We start from the raw sequence: 16,758 nt of genomic DNA on the forward strand, positions 1-16,758 counted from the left end.
GAGGCTTCACGCCACTACATGTTTACTGGACCCGTGTCCTTCCTGGCTGGTACTGGCCACTCAGGAGGTGACACGAGGCTGGCTCCAGAGGATTATCAACGCTTCTTTCTTGGAAGGGGTTTTCCCTGCCGCCTTGAAAGAGGCGGTGGTGAGACCCCTCCTCAAGAAGCCCTCCCTGGACCCAGCTATTTTGGGTAATTATCGTCCAGTCTCCAACCTTCGCTTCGTTGCGAAGGTTGTAGAGAGTGCTGTGGCGCGACAGCTACCCCAATACCTGGATGTAGCCGTCTATCTAGACCCGTTCCAGTCCGGCTTCCGACCCGGATACAGCACGGAGACAGCTTTGGTCGCATTGGTGGATGATCTCTGGAGGGCCAGGGACAGGGGTTATTCCTCTGCACTGGTCCTATTAGACCTCTCAGCGGCTTTTGATACCATCGACCGTGGTATCTTGCTGCGCCGGTTGGGGGGATTGGGAGTGGGAGGCACCGTGTATCGGTGGTTCTCCTCCTATCTCTCCGACCGGTCGCAGACGGTGTTGACAGGGGGGCAGAGGTCGACCGCGAGGTGCCTCACTTGTGGGGTGCCGCAGGGGTCGATTCTCTCGCCCCTTCTGTTCAACATCTCTATGAAGCCGTTGGGTGAGATCATCAGTGGCTTCGGGGTGAGATACCAGCTGTACGCTGATGACACCCAGCTGTACTTTTCCACCCCGGACCACCCCAATGAAGTTGTTGAAGTGCTGTCCTGGTGTTTGGAAGCCGTACGGGTCTGGATGGGGAGAAACAGGCTCAAGCTTAATCCCTCCAAGACGGAGTGGCTGTGGATGCCGGCATCCCGATTCAGTCAGCTGCAGCCGCAGCTGACTGTTGGAGGCGAGTTATTGGCCCCAAAGGATAGGGTGCGCAACTTAGGTGTCCTCCTGGCTGAACGGCTGTCGTTTGAAGATCATTTGACGGCCGTCTCCAGGAGGGCCTTCCACCAGGTTCGCCTGGTTCGGCAGTTGCGCCCCTTCCTTGATCGGGATGCCTTGTGCACAGTCACTCATGCGCTCGTTACCTCTCGCTTGGATTATTGTAATGCTCTCTACATGGGGCTCCCCTTGAGGTGTACTCGGAGGCTTCAGTTAGTCCAGAATGCAGCTGCGCGGGTGATAGAGGAAGCCTCGCGTAGCTCCCGTGTAACACCGCTCCTGCGCAGACTGCACTGGCTACCTGTGGCCTTTCGGGTGCACTTTAAGGTTTTGGTTACAACCTTTAAAGCGCTCCATGGCTTAGGGCCTGGGTACTTACGGGACCGCCTGCTGTTACCACATGCCTCCCACCGACCCGTACGCTCTCACAGAGAGGGACTTCTCAGGGTGCCGTCCGCCAAGCAATGTCGGCTGGCGGCCCCCAGGGGAAGGTCCTTCTCTGTGGGGGCTCCCACACTCTGGAATGAGCTTCCCCCGGGTTTACGCCAAATACCTGACCTTTGGACCTTTCGCCGCGAACTGAAGACATATCTTTTCATTCGCGCGGGGCTGGCTTAAATTTTATTGATTTTAAATTTTTTACTACTAATTTTTAAATGGAGTTTTAGTTTTTTATATATTTTAAAGTTTTAGGCCAATTATAATAAGTTTTTTAATTTGCATTTTAAATTGTATATTGTATTGTCTGTTTTTACTTTTGCCTGTACACCGCCCTGAGTCCTTCGGGAGAAGGGCGGTATAAAAATCAAATAAATAAATAAATAAATAAATAAGATGGTTGTGGTATGGTGAACAAATTAAAAAATCATTCAGACTAAAGATTCCCCTTCCACAAAATTCCTTGCATCCCTTTTTTCTTTTAAAAATCGACAGACTTTTCAATATGGGCAACTATGCCTATAATTTTTTTTTTTAAAGTAACAGCTATTGATTGATTTCATTACTGTCTATGGTAAGAGATGAGATATTTAAGATTTTTAGCTCATTGCCGATTCAAACAAGTTGAAATGGGCATAAAGTGAAATTAATAATTCAGTTTTATATGGAATTTAAAGAGTGTCAAGTTTAGCATCAGTTACATAACAGTCAAGAATTGAAGAATTAGAATCAAGAAGTTCAGGTTTTACAAAATGTAAAATTTACTTATGATTTAAGAATGAAATTTTAATTTATTAGTAAATATTACATACATCTACCGAACTCCTCAGTATTTTTAAAAGGTTGGACTTTATGTTGGATTTTATGTGTGTGCCACAAGAAACTTGAGGGCTCATAGAATTTGCTCAGTCATAGTTTTTTGTTTGAAGTCGTAATATATACAACAATTAGAAAATATATAATAATCTCAAAGCGCTCTTTGCGATTGGCTGACATGCAGAGAACAACATATATGTATACCTGCCCTCAGTGTATACTTGAGTGTCCTCAGTGTATACCTGCCCTCAGTGTATACTTGAGGACCTCATGGCAGTGCAATAAAATGCAATTAATATTGCTAGTTTCTGGGAAGGATCTGTTTAATTTGCACATATTTTAATCTTATATTTTACATTTTAAATGTTATATAGTATGCCTTATTTTAATGGTGATGCTTCTGATATAAACAAACAAACAGCAAGACATTTGTGATTGTATGTATATAGATAGGGATGCAGTGGCTCAGGGGCTAGGACATTGAGCTTGTCGATCGAAAGGTCGGCAGATCAGCGGTTCAAATCCCTAGTGCTGCCATGTAATGGGGTGAGCTCCCGTTACTTGTCCCAGCTTCTGCCAACCTAGCAGGTTCAAAAGCACGTAAAAATGCAAGTAGAAAAAATAAGGACCACCTTTGGTGGGAAGGTAACAGCGTTCCGTGCGCCTTTGGCATTGAGTCATGCTGGCCACATGACCACGGAGATGTCTTCAGACAGCGGTGGCTCTTCGGCTTTGAAACGGAGATGAGCACCGTCCCATAGAGTCGGCAACGACTAGCATGTATGTGCGAGGGGAACCTTTACCTTTATCTAATGTATATAGGATCTTTCATTACTGTATAAACACTACAGTATTACTTTCTGTTGGGGTTGCAGCCATTTGTTTTCCACATTGACAATATTTTTTTAAAAAATTGAATAGGGCAACCTCCAAATAAATCCAAATCAAATCAGGACTCAGTCTGATGTTCCCAATGAAAATCTGAAGCAAATTGTGATTTTATTTCCATTGTTCCACAATGTATTTTATTCAGACTGATTCTATTTTCCAGAGTGCCAGGGTTACTTTTTAAAACTGGATCTTTAAAAACTCACACACTCTTCTGAAGTCATCTTTTTCTCAATATTGTAGGATCATAATAAGTCTGAAATATATATTTAAACTACATATAATAGTGGTTGATCCTTTCATGTGTGAATTTCATGAAACACTGAACTTTCCAATATAAATTTCAGCAAAAATAAATACCAAATTACCAGAAGCTTAGCAATAATAGTAAAATATAGGTATACATATCAGTTGATCTTCATTCGCAAATGATTCATTGCATTTCACTAGATTTCACTGCATATTTCCACCCTCATTGTGTAACTAACTATTTCAATTGAATGTTTTAGTATTGCATTTTGCAATGTTATCCTTATTTCTCTTCTCAACAATTCTTAACTGAATAAAAACAGCAGACAATTAAAACCATGATGGGATTCAAATTTTTTACTACCGATTCTATGGGCGTGGCTTCGTGGGCGTGGCATGGCATGGCTTGGTGGGCATGGCAGGGGAAGGATACTGTAAAATCTCCAGTCCCACCGCACTCCAGGGGAAGGTTATTGTAAAATCTCCATTCCCTCCCAATCAGCTGGGACTCAGGAGGCAGAGAATAGATGGGGGTGGGGCCAGTCAGAGGTGGTATTTACCGGTTCTCTGAACTATTCAAAATTTCCGTTACTGGTTCTCCGGAACTGGTCAGAACCTGCTTAATACCACCTCTGGTTAAAACTCTGCATGATCATTTATACAGTCTTCATTCTCCTGCCTAATCATTAATACTGAAATGGCATAAGGGTCTGTAGAAATTCTCAGTCATCCAGGTCATTCTTGAATGAGAAGCAAAATGTCTTCAAAGAAAAAAACAAGAAAGTCCAGTTGCCTGCTGAAAAAGTACCTTTGGGACTGAAATGGCATCTTCAAATTTATTATAAATTTATTGATTATTCTATAGAATCTTTTAAAAATTCCTTCAGAGATTCTTGTAAACCTTCCAAGTTTACGGCTTGTGGATTAGCCGTATGAGCTGGAGAGCCCCCAGCACTTTGGAAGAATTTGGAAGAGTCCAGGCTTTAGTTGTTTAGAAGCCATCTTGCTTTAATTATACTTAAATACCTCCAGTAAGTCCAATTCTCCTTAATTCTTCCAAAGGCAAGATGATTGAATTAAGTAAATACTAATCTTTCAAACTGTCCAGGTTAATGTAAAAAACAGCAGCCTTAAGAAATGCTGAGGGCGCTACCAGCTTTAACAAGCAGTTCCTTAACTTTCACTTTCCCGCCCTATTTATAACAAGTGCCATTTTCTTTGTTCTTCTCGAGTTAATTCAAAAGGAAACAGTTTGGAAACAAAGTTAAGGTTTTTTACTTGCAATCACAAATGCTAGTTCTCCTGCTTTTGTTCTGTCTGCATTGAAATCAATTTGAAGCTAATCATAGACACAGAGGTGGTCGCGGCTTCTTGTTCTGCATAAAGCAGAAGCGCTCTGGGTGCGGTGCTCTGCCAGGCTAAAGGGGAGCTCTCACCCTTCGATCTCCTGGCTTTTCCCCAGGAGATCTCTGGAAGCTCTACCCACGCCTGACTGCTCTGCTTTCCCTCTTCTCCCGAGGGAAAGCTTTCCAAACCGTCAGACAGCCAATTTGCGCTGTCAAAACGGTTTTAAACGCAACCACAGGGCTGGCAATCCAAAGGACCGTCTCCGAAGCCTGCGGTGCCACCGGAAGTCCTTCATATTGCTGTTATAGGAGAAAAATTTAAAGAGTTTTCAGAGGAGATGTCAGCTCACAATAAAGATATAAGAGAAGACATAGTGACTGCATTTCAAGGCTTGGCATCCTAATCCAGTTGGAGGAAAGGGTGGAAGAAATTAATCAATCTAATTTGAATTTAGAAAATAAAATGGAGGAGGTTCAGACTAAGGTGGAAAAGGCAGATGATGAAATGGTTTTGTTACAATATAGATCGATGGAGTTTGCTGTAAGAGTGCGTGGGTTGCAAGAAAACAAACAGGAAGAACTTAAGAGAAATTTTTTCAGAAGCCTTTGCACAATTGTTGGAGGAGCAACCAGTAGATCTTCAATTCCAAATTGATAAAATCTACCGTGTTAATTCCTGGGTTGCTAGACAAAGGCAATTGCCAAGAGACATTGTGATTTATTTTACAACTAGGAGGATTAGAAATGAAATTTTACAATCATCTTACAAAAATAAAATGCAAATAGCAGGACAAGAGGTATTAGTTTTGAAAGAAATTCCTCCTAAAATGTTAAGAAACAGAAAGGAGATTGCTTTTTTGGTGAATGAACTTAGAAATTGACAGATGCAATTTAGACGGGATGTTCCAACTGGACTAACATTAATTTATACTGGAGAAAAATATTGCCTTAACACGGTTTGGAAGGCAAGGGATTTTTATATCAATGTTTTAAAGTCTGGAAGTCCACCATCGCCAGATGCTAGGAGGAGAGGAGAAGCAGAGTTAGCAAAAAAGTATGAGGAGGAAGGAAAACAGATACAAGCGCAAGCAGAAGCTGCAATTACTGAAGATGATTTGTCTCAATCACTGGCTATTTTCCAAATATCAGAAGTAGGTGAAAATATAGGGGATATTAAAGATCCAAAAGAGCAAAGACTGACCAGAGCAGCTACTAAACGTAAAGAACAAGAAAAAATGCAGCAATCTCAAACAAAAACTCAAGAAACTCCTAAAACAAGCTGTTGGGGGGGCCAGGCCGAAGAGGAAGATTGGGGAAGATCTTCAGCTGATGTTCCAAAAGCTATAAAAATTAAAATATTATTATTATTAAAAAAATATTATTCACAGTGCCAAGAATGGCAAATAGATTTTTAACTTGGAATGTTAACGGCCTGAATTCACCACAAAAAAGGGGAAAAAAAGATAATTCATTATTTGAGACAATTTAAAAATGATGTAATTTGTTTGCAGGAAACACATATCAGAGTGATAGACCAAAAGTATTTGATAAATTCGAAACTAGGTACACATTTTGCTACATTGGCTCCAGAGAAGAATGGTGTAGTTATATACCTAAAGAAAGAACTAACAGCCAAATTAATTGAGGCAGATGTTCAAGGAAGATATATTGCTATTGAACTTTTAATAGAGGGAAAGAGAACACTTTTAATTGGAGTATATGCACCTAATCAGCAGCAAGAAAATTTTTACAAACTTTTACATACTAAAATAATACAGTATTATTATTACAGTAATACAGTAATATTAAATAATACAGTAATACAGTAATATTAAATAATAAATCGTTTGTATTAATGGGCGACTGGAACCGAGTGTTGGCTATTAAGAAAGATAAAAAGACTATTTCTCAAAATATTTCAAGTCGTGAGAAATTGCCAAAAGCTTTTTTTGATATGATGGAAGATTTGGAGCTAAGAGATATTTGACGAGAAAGGAATGTTGAAGAAAAAGATTTTACCTTTTTTTCTGATAGACATCAATCCTTTTCCCCAATTGATTTTATACTAATTTCTATTGATTTTCTTTCCAGGGTGAAGAAGACCAAAATATGTCCAAGAACTTTAACTGATCACAGTCCAGTGTGGGTGGAATTCAATCAGGAAAAGTCAGATAGGAGATCTTGGAGATTAAATGAGAATTTGTTTAGATATGAAGAAAATGTAAAGGAATGTAAAAGACAAATGAAAGAGTTTTTTGTTATGAATATGAATAAGGGTACTCCGATAGAAATAGTTTGGGATGCAAGTAAAGCATATATGAGGGGAATTTTAATATAGATGAATAATAAACACGGAATTAGACAGCAGAAGAAGCGTAGGGAACTAGAAGAGGAAATAAAAAAGAAAGAGAAACTACTTATACTTAATCCAGAGTTAGAGAAGCAATAAATATACTGCGAGGACAATTTAATATGCTTACAGCTGACCAGGTCGCAACTAATTTACAATATGTTAAGCACAATACATTTTGTAATGCTAATAAGCCAGGCAGGTGGTTAGCATATGTAATAAGGAAAAAAACAGAAAGACAGAATATAAAGGTAAAGAAGTATATCAACAGAATTTGATTAAAAAAGCTTTTTTCAAATTTTATACAAAATTATATGCTAGTGACTCAATTCAAGGTATAGATATAGATAAATATTTACAAGAAGGGAATATTGATGAACTTATGTTAGAACAAAGGGAAAGATTGAATCAATCTATAACATCAAAAGAAATTATTTTAGCTGTTAAGCAGCTAAAAATAGGTAAAGCCCCAGGAACAGATGGACTAACTGCTGTTTATTATAAAAATTTACAACTTGAAATGATGGACCCTCTTAAGGAATTATTTAATAAAATTCAATTCGGAGGAAATGTACCTCCATCCTGGAGAACTGCTTTTATCTCACTGATACCAAAGGAGGATCACGATTGTACTAAGCCAGAAAATTATAGGCCCATATCACTTTTGAATGTTGATTATAAGATCTTTGCTAAAAACTAGCCAATAGATTAATGTTGGTTATACAACAAAAGATTCATAATGATCAATCAGGATCTATAGAAGGGAGACAAATAAGAAATAATGTTAGACAAATTGTGAATTTACTAGAATATTTGGAGAGAAACAACCAGGTCCCTGCAGCTTTTTTTTCCCTTGGATGCAGAGAAGGCTTTTGATCGATTGAACTGGGAATTTTTATTTAGAGTAATAGAAAAGATGCAGTTTGGGGAATGTTTTATACAATCAATTAGGGCAGTATATCAGAGACAAATAGCTCAAATAATAGTTAATGGTAGTTTAACAGAAGTTTTTAAAATTGAAAAAGGAACTAGGCAAGGATGCCCTTTGTCACCATTATTGTTTATTTTAACGTTAGAACCTCTATTGAATAAGATACGTGGGTCAATTAACATAAAAGGAATTAAAATTAGACATCAAGATTATAGATTAAGGGCATTTGCAGATGACCTGGTGGTTACTTTATCCCAACCAATACAATCGGTTATATATTTGATGGATATAATCAGTCAATATGGGAAGGTATCTGGATTTAAAATAAATCAACAAAAGACAAAAATAATAACTAAAAGTATGACTATACAGCAAAAAGTACAATTAGATAAAATACCGGGATTTCAAATAGTAAAAAAGGTCAAATATTTGGGAATGTATATTGAAGCCTCGAATGTGAAATTATATAAAAATAATTATCAAGTTTTATGGAAAAAAGTGCAAAAGGAAATGGAGAATTGGAAGAAGCTAGAGTTATATTTACTGGGAAGAATAGTGGTTTTAAAAATGAATGTTTTACCCAGGTTTTTATTTTTGTTTCAAATGGTACCAATACTTAAAAAAGATGCAAATTTGAAAGAATGGCAAAATGGAATTAATAAATTTATATGGGCTGGTAAAAGACCCAGAATAAAATTGAAAATAATACAGGATATACGTGAAAGAGGGGGTCTTAAAATCCCTAATTTAAGACTATACTATGAAGCAATTGCCCTATCTTTAATTAGTGATTGGTTTAACTTAACAGAAGATAGAATATTGAATTGAGAGGGTTATGATTTGTTATATGGTTGGCATGCTTAATTACTGTATGATAAAAAAGTGGATAAAGTTTTTAAAGCTCATATTTTAAGAAATGCTTTGTTACGGGTTTGGAAAAAGTATCAATATAAGTTAAACTACAAGATACCTATATGGATGTGTCCTAGACATGCGATACAGAATATAAGTACAGAACAAAAACAAGAGGTAATTACCTATAAAGAACTTCTTTTTATGGAAAAGGATAAGATACAATTGAAATCTTTAAATATATTGAAAGAGGAAAAGATAATTCATACTTGGTTTCAGTATGGACAGTTGCTAGCCAGATGAAAAGAGGATCAGAAAATTGGTATCATGCAAAATGAAGAAAATTTGGTAAAACAAATTAGAGATCAAAGCCAATCACATATTAAAAGATTGTATAATGCATTGTTAGGCTCAGAAACGGAATTAGTTAAGGATTGCATGATAAAATGGGCACAAAATATACAAGAACCTATAATGATGGAAACTTAGGAGAAAATCTGGGTTAGAAACGTTAAATTTACATAACCACAAAATTTAAGAGAAAATTTTTATAAAATATTTTACAGATGGCATTTAGATCCTAAAAAACTAGTGTGTATGTACCCGAACTTGCAAGCTAAATGTTGGAGATGTGATGGGGATGATGCTACTTACTTTCATATACGGTGGACTTGTAAAAAAATTAAGCCATTTTGGATAAGAATTTGGTGGATTATACAAAATATTTTGAAAAAGAAGTTAAAATTTACTCCACAATTGTTTTTATTGGGTATAATTATGGATTGTATTAAAATAGACACTAAATTGATCTTAAATTTAATATCAGCAGCCAGATTATTGGTTGCGCAATACTGGAAAAAAGGAACATTTGCCTACGATTGAAGAATGGATATTAAAAGTTGCAAACTTAGCAGAGATGGCAAAAATCTCAGCATTCCTGAAAGACTGCTCACAAGAAAGATATACTGTATATACTCGAATATAAGCCGATCCGAGTATAAGCCGAGGTCCCCAATTTTACCCCAAAAAACTGGGGTAAACTGGGGACTCGAGTATAAGCCGAGGGAGGGAAATGAGGCAGCTACCGGTCAGGGAAAGCCTCCCTCCCTCAGCCGAGAAGGCTGGCGGCTCCCCCGCCCTGCCCTCTCACTGCACCGGCAGGGCTTCCCCGCGCTAATGCAAAAGCCCGCCAAGTTTGCACCATCCGGTATAATGTGAAAAAAAGAAAAAAAACAACAACTCGAGTATAAGCCGTATATACTCGAGTATAAGCCGAGGGGACGTTTTTCAGCACAAAAAACATGCTGAAAAACTCGGCTTATACTCGAGTATATACGGTATATTGGAATGGAGAAGATGGATTGACTATATTCAAAATAGATGCCAGACTAAGCAATACCAAATAGCTTTTGAATGAACAGTTTACAAGAATTATGTTTATGTTTTTTCTTTGTAAAAGGAGAATTATCGTTCTAGGGGAGGATGGGAGTTTACAATAATTAGCATAATTTAGTTTATGATTGTTAGATTTAATACCCTGTATTTTGTTCCGGGAAGTCCGGGGGGGGGAAGGGGGTTTGGGAAAGGGAGGGAGGGGGGAAGGGGGAGGCTGGGGAGGGGGGAGGGGAAAGGAGGGGTAAATCTTTGTAAAACTTTTTCAATAAAAAATTTATTATAAATTTATTATAGGATTGTAGCATGCTAAAATTAAAAGGAACATCTTCCAGAAGAAAAATGGTTGAGCTGCTACTGCTACTTTTCATGTAAATACAATTTGTCTGGTAAAGAAATTTCTGTTTGCTTGACTGGAATGTAAAGTTTTTCTTGGCTAAAATTAAAGTTGTTTTTTTTTAAATACAGAGTTAGTAATCACTAAGACTTGCTAGAGTTCTATAAGATAAGAGTACATTTTTCAATTTCCATTCCAGTTAGGGCTTAAGTACTGTTCACACTTGCTGTCATAATAGCAGTGATGCCTGGATGAGCCATCATAAATTTTATTTATTTAATTTATTTATTATTCGAATTTTTATACCGCCCTATCTCCCAAAGGACTCAGGGCGGTTCACAGCCTTATAAAAACATAAGAATAAATACAAGTTAAAACAACATTTAAAAAACTTATTACATTAGGCCGAATTTAAAACTATCATTAAAATAATACAAAACCCCATTTAAAACTAACTTTAAACTAAACTCTAGGCCAGCCCCGCACAAATAAATAGATGTGTCTTAAGCTCGCGGCGGAAGGTTCGAAGGTCCAGAAGTTGGCGAAGACCTGGGGGAAGCTCGTTCCAGAGGGTGGGGGCCCCACAGAGAAAGCCCTTCCCCTGGGTGTCGCCAGTCGGCACTGCCTGGCGGACGGCACCCTAAGGAGTCTCTCTCTGTGAGAGCGAATGGGTCGGTGGGAGGCAGTCGGTGGCAGTAGGCGGTCCCATAAGTAACCCGGCTCAATGCCAATTAATAATAATAAATAATAATAAAATTAATAATGCAGACAAATTGTTCACATTAGGACTACTGAGACACAACTATTTTTTAGTGGAGATAGCTCAACACAGTTGTGTTGAGAAATGGGAACTACTTCTTTGCTGAACTACAGATAGAAATAATGAATGCTTTCACATGCTACTCTTACTCTCAAGCAAAATAATATAAGTTGATGTTAGAACAGAACATGATTCATTCTGTAGCAATTAAAAGGATCTATATGTACCAAAACACAAGGAAACCACATCCAGTTCTTGGTTTACTGCACCCCTTTAAGATGTCAACAACAAAAAAATAAAGCAGTCATCTTGAAATGGATATACAGACCATTTGCTGCAATATATAAGGTATTTGCTAGTAGTCTTTAACAAAAATATATTCTTAAAATATATATTTGAAAGCAATAGAATACAGCTCGCCTGTTTGGAACCCTCAACACATCTCTGACATCAATACAATTGAACGTGTCCAGAAATATTTTACAAGAAGAGTTCTCCATTCCTCTGAAAACAATAAAATACCTTATCCCACCAGACTTGAAATCCTAGGCTTAGAAAACTTTGAACTCCGTCGCCTTCGACAAGACCTAAGTTTAACTCACAGAATCATCTATTGTAATGTCCTTCCTGTCAAAGACTACTGCAGCTTTAATTGCAATAATACTAGAGCAACTAATAGATTTAAACTTAATGTCAACCGCTTTAATCTAGATTGCAGAAAATATGACTTCTGTAACAGAATCACCAGTGCTTGAAATACTTTACCTGACTCTGTGGTCTCTTCTCATAATCCTAAAAGCTTTAACTAAAAACTTTCTACTATTGACCTCACCCCATTCCTAAGAGGACCATAAGGGGCGTCCATAAGCGCACAAACATGCCTACCGTTCCTGTCCTATTGTTTTTCTTTTCCTCTTCCTATATATATATATGCTTATACCTCCTTATATTTACTCATATAAGTGTTTATATACTATATAATCTTTTTGTATGATACCTACATATATTGTTGTGACTAAATAAATAAATAAATAAATAAGTAACATTATCTGAGACAATTGTCCACAAATTTGTGTTCCATATTTATCCTAGTTTTCTCAATACTGATTGGCACATTTGTTTGACCAGATAAAAAATTCAAAGTAAAATCAATTTTTATTAAGATTAAGGGCAAACCTAGAAGCTAAATTCTAACAACAAAAATCTTCATTCAGGTTGTTTGAAAACATCACCTCACTCTCCAAACTGGATTAAGGTTCCTGTTGCAAAAATGGGCTGCTTGTGGAATAGTCTCTGCATGTGCTCAAGTGCACTCTCAATTTCTACTCTTATTTCAGGGTTGAGCACCATCAGTAGAAAAGGAAAATACCTATTACACTCTTCTTTGTTGCAAGAATTTAAACTGTACAGCATAAAAGATGGGGGGGAGCAGTGTGGTGGATGGGTTTCTCTGTTAAAAGTATTACATCAATTGAGCATGAATACTTACAGTACAATCTTTCTCGTCAACTTTAACTTTTATTTATTTTTATTTTATTTATTTATCAAACCGTATAAGATTACAGATATAAGTATAAACATTATGAATACAGGATAAGGATACGAATAAATGGGAACAGTAGGACTGGGATGGTAGGCACGTTGGTGCGCTTATGCACTTTCTCCTTTTTTTCGAAAATTCCCCTCCAAAGGCACGCTACTGCCTTCAAATCGTAAGAACCTGTCCCGGAGGACAAAAAGCGGCCCTCTCCCACTCTCCCTACGTGTCGACGTTCGGAGGAAAATAAGAAAAATTACTTACTGGCCGTGAAAACTAGAGGTCGGCTGAGCAACACAGCTGCATTTTTCCAGAGCTTGCACCTCCCTCCCTGCCTGGCAAATCTGTCGGCACGGAGGTGTTCCCAAGTTCGCGCTGCCCTGTCCCAGAGAATCTCGGTAGTAGACGACTACTGAACAGCCTCTGATTGCGACTCTTGCGCCTTCCTCTTGCTCTCGCCTTCGCGCAACAGATGTGGAGGAGCAGAGAATTGTTTCTGCTCGAGGGAGAAAGCCCGCGCCTGCTCCTTAGCGTAGAAAAGGTAAGTGCGCTCGTCTTAACAACAGAAGCTTCGGGAGAAGAATTCTGCAGCTGTGGTTCTGATTGCTGAGAGGACTAAAGATTTCGCTCGCTGAGAGGCGCACCTGGGCGGCGAAAGGAAGCGTTGTATTTCCCGCGCCCTCTACAGGCTCAAAGAAGGATAGCATCCTTTCAACTCCTGAAGAGAAAAGGTAAAGCGTCCGCCTCTGCGTTACACAAGAACTCACTTCCGCCTTTGGATTTAGGCGTGGTGGCTATCTGCCTGATCTCCCTCCAAGATGTCTCTCAATGCATTGAATCCTTAGCGGCTTTAAAACGGTGCTCGGACAACAGTGTGTTCCGTATTGAAGCCGTGGTATGGAAGAGTACTTCGAGAGCTTGGCTCGGGCGACAGAAGATAAGACTTCTGTTGGAAGAAATATCCATCTGGGTTCAGTTCCAAGTGGGGACAAAGACACTGGAAACATGGAGGCTGCTTGGAAAGATGATTTAATGGTGGTCAGGATCACATGGCTTGAGATCCTGAACAGAAAAAGGCTGAGATCCTGTGTGCTCCCTGGCTTTATGCTTTTTCTGAGCTTTGAACTTTCTGGGGCACAGGAAGAGTATCCTGATTGGTTGTCAAACTCCCAGGTGGTCTAGGAGTCTTAGTTAACATTGTAGGTTGTCCCTCAAGCTTGCCTGAGCCTTGCCATGTGGTGAGTTTCTGTTGCTAGATGGGTCCTATTATGTTGCAGATGATGATGGCCCATTGACAAAGGTGGGGAGAATGAGTTTCTACCTCTGACCCATTGACAAAGGTGGGGGGAAATGAGTGAGCTTGGCTGAGGCTTTAATGGCCCATTGACAAAGGTGGGGGGGAGTTGCTTTGTCTTTAAAACATGTTTCTCCATTTCTCTTCCAGGGAAATATATTCTGCCTTTTAAATATTTTCTAAAATATTTCATTCTTCTAGGAGGGGGGTGGGTGCTAAATTCCTACACTTCCTTGTCTCTGCAGCCTCCACACTCCACACCCACGGGAAGAACATGAATTCATCGTCACGGCTTTCTTTTTTCGAGCTCATTTGCTTTTTAAACTTTGAAAGCTTTACCCGCTTGGTAGTAACACGTTTTGGGGAACAAAATACAGTCATCTATCTTGAGTAGCAAACGCTATTTTTGTAGTGAGTCGGGAGCTAGGGCTCTTTCCCTCTGATCGCAGAACAAACACGCTGTCATTTTGTCATGATCTTATGAAGTTGCCTTTGTCTCATCTCCAGTTTAAAGCCAGCCTTAGCTATTCTAGTTTTAAGTAGTATTTCCCGCATCTCCCAACCCAGTGTTCACAGTAGACCAGCTTTCTTGGTGTGGTTTAATGAAGCAATGGTGGAGGGCAGGGGCTGGAAGGAGCTCAGTTCTTGGACATTTTATGCTGCTGTATATGCTCTAGTTTGGGGGCATCGCTCTCCATGGCCATTTGGCTTGGATTGTGGGAATCTCCAAAAATCTTACATGTGTAGATGCATTTATTTGTGGAACTGGTGCTTTCTTTAAGATTTGTTATATCTCTTCCAAACTTATTTTTTAAAAACCTGGATTAAGTGGTTGTTTGCATGAGCTTCAGATTTGAGTTGCACAGATTTAAATTAAACCATGGAACACAGATGGATTCTGGCAGCTTTGTATTAGCCACATTACAGAATTTTGCATGGCAGTTTTTAATTTTATTTTCATTTATGTAATGCAGGAAGAATCATAAGACACCCCACATTGATTCTACCCTTCACCCACCAGAAAAGGTGACGAAAAAGCCATGCTTAGGATTTAGACAATCCCCGAAAAGCAGCCTGTTGCTTAAGAGTCATAGTGGCAACCATGGAAATAGTTAAATGATCAAGAGATTTGGTCTTCAGCTGCCCACTCACTTTAAGAGTCCCCCCACAATGTCTATGCCATCCTTCTCAAGTCCCAGACCCAGGCTTTCATCCAGCAGTGGCTAACCCTGACGCAGAATTCTTCACCAATGGGTTGTCCTATATACATGAAGGGAAGCAATTTTCAGGAATTGCAGTCACTTCCCTTTATGAAACTGTTCAGCCTAAGCAGCTGAACCCTTAGCCTTGGCAAAAATGTGTGAAGCTGCAAGGAATCTGTCTGCTAATACCATGTTTCCCTGAAAATAAAACATCCCCTGATAGTAAACCCAATCCCAAAATAAGCCCTCTCCAAAAATATTTAACTGCATCCCTGCCATTTCCTTTGGTTAGGGTTAGGGAGACACAGCTGGAAATCAGGTAAGATGGCAAGAGTCCCATCTTGCTCCATGTGCCCCCAGATAATAAGATCTCCCTGAAAATAAGGCCAAGCAGGGTGGGGGAAGCACTTATTTCGGGGTTCAAAAAATATAAGACAGGGTCTTATTTTCAGGGAAACACAGTATATGCACCAATTCCGGATATGCATTTGGCATCTACCATGCAATGGGAGCTTTGTGGAAACAACAGGGCTTCCTAACTTCCACCATCGTCCATGTAACCTTGTTCTCCAAACTACTGCAAGCCATCAAGCTCCCCTTAGCCCTAGCTTTCATCCACTGCAGAGCTCACCAGAAAGATGACTCCCAGGTCACAAAAGGCAACCAGTACACAGATGGCACTGCAAAGTGGGTTGCTACACAATCCCTACCCTCATCCACTTCCCTCCCATCTATAAGGGTTGGTGTGGGGACCCCTTAAAAGGACCTCCTAGGAAACAGGGAAACAGGAAAACAGAGTTTTGGGGGAGAAATTTGAGATGAGTTCTGGTGAGTCCTAGACAGCAAATCAATAGCCTCTCACCATCTGCTGCAGCTCATATGCCAGCAGTTACACTCAAAGGGCCATTGCAGGGCTCAGGCTATGGTAGATACAAATTAATAGAGTTGGAAGGACCTTGTAGGTCATCTAATCCAACCCCCTGCCCCAGCAAAAGATCCTACACCATTTCTGACAGATGGCAGTCCAGTCTCTTGTTGAAAGCTTCCAGTGATGAAGCTCCCACAACTTCTGAAGGCAAGTTGTTCCATTGGTTGGTTGCTCTCATTGTCAGAAAATTTCTCCTTATTTCCAAGTTGAATCTCTCCTTGATCAGTTTCCATCCATTATTCCTTCTCTGGCCTTCAGGTGCTTTGGAAAAAAGCTTGACCCACTCCTCTCTGTGGCAGCCCCTCAAATATTGGAACACTGCTATCATGTCTCCCCTGGTGCTCCTGTTCATTAGGCTAGCCATGCCCAGTTCCTGCAACCGTTCATCGTAGGGTTTAGCCTCCAGTCCCCTAATCATCTTGGTGGTTCTTCTCTGCACTCTTTCTAGAGTCTCAACATCTTTCTTATAGACCAAAACTGAAAGCAGTACTCTAGGTGTGGTCCAGGGGTGAAATGCTCCCGGAT

At 39.5% G+C, this 16,758-nt stretch overlaps 1 protein-coding gene across 1 annotated transcript in view; it reads right to left on the bottom strand.

Moving 5' to 3' along the window:
• TRPC4 (transient receptor potential cation channel subfamily C member 4) overlaps positions 1-13,696 on the bottom strand; it is a 471,854-nt gene extending 458,158 nt beyond the window's left edge. Inside the window, exon 1 of the mRNA XM_058166773.1 lies at positions 13,074-13,696. The gene's annotated coding sequence lies outside the window, so the exon portion shown is untranslated. The remainder of the gene's footprint in view (positions 1-13,073) is intronic.
• Positions 13,697-16,758: the final 3,062 nt, after the last annotated feature.

Source organism: Ahaetulla prasina, chromosome 2, assembly GCF_028640845.1.
Source record: "Ahaetulla prasina isolate Xishuangbanna chromosome 2, ASM2864084v1, whole genome shotgun sequence".
NCBI classification, from domain to species: Eukaryota; Metazoa; Chordata; class Lepidosauria; order Squamata; family Colubridae; genus Ahaetulla; species Ahaetulla prasina.